Here is a 1,367-nt window from a genome sequence, read left to right on the forward strand (position 1 = left end):
CCCACCCACAGACTACTAACCAGACCCACCACCATCATAGAACTACGCACCAGACCACCACCACCACCCAGACTACTAACCCAGACACACCACCACCACCACAGACTACTAACCAGACCACCACCACCACCACCGTCCTACTACCAGACCACCACCCCAACCGACTACTAACCAGACCACCACCACCCACCATAGACTACTAACCAGACCACCACTACCCACGAGACTACTAACCAAACCCACCACCACCACAGGACTACTAACCAGACCCACCCACCCCACCACAGACTACTAACCAGACCACCACCACCACAGACTACCTAACCAGACCACCACCCACCACCACAGTACTACTTAACCAGGAGCCCACCCACCACCAAACAGACTACTAACCAAACCACCACCACCACAGCCTACAAACCAGAAACCACCACCACACGACTACTAACCAGACCACCACCACCACAGAATACTAACCAGACACCACCCACACCCAGGACCTACTAACCAGACCACCACCACCACAGACTACTAACCAGACCACCACCACCACACAGACTACTAACCAGACCACCACCACCACAGACTACTAACCAGACCACCACCACCACAGACTACTAACCAGACCACCACCCACCACAGACTACTAACCAGACCACCACCACCACAGACTACTAACCAGACCACCACCACCACAGACTACTAACCAAACCACCACCACCACAGACTACTAACCAGACCACCACCACCACAGACTACTAACCAAACCACCCACCACCACAGACTACTAACCAGACCCACCACCACAGACTACTACCAGACCACCACCACAACAGACTACTAACCAGACCACCACCACCACAGACTACTAACCAGACCACCACCACCACAGACTACTAACCAGAACCACCACCACCACAGACTACTAACCAGACCACCACCACCACCACAGACTACTAACCAGACCACCACCACCACAGACTACTAACCAGACCACCACCACCACACAGACTACTAACCAGACCACCACCACCACAGACTACTAACCAGACCACCACCACCACCACAGACTACTAACCAGACCACCACCACCACAGACTACTAACCAGACCACCACCACCACCACAGACTACTAACCAGACCACCACCACCACAGACTACTAACCAGACCACCACCACCACCACAGACTACTAACCAGACCCACCACCACCACAGACTACTAACCAGACCACCACCACCACCACAGACTACTAACCAAACCACCACCACCACAGACTACTAACCAGACCACCACCACCACCACAGACTACTAACCAAACCACCACCACCACAGACTACTAACCAGACCACCACCACCACCACAGAC

The sequence above is a fragment of the Procambarus clarkii genome, chromosome 4 (assembly GCF_040958095.1).
Source record: "Procambarus clarkii isolate CNS0578487 chromosome 4, FALCON_Pclarkii_2.0, whole genome shotgun sequence".
NCBI classification, from domain to species: Eukaryota; Metazoa; Arthropoda; class Malacostraca; order Decapoda; family Cambaridae; genus Procambarus; species Procambarus clarkii.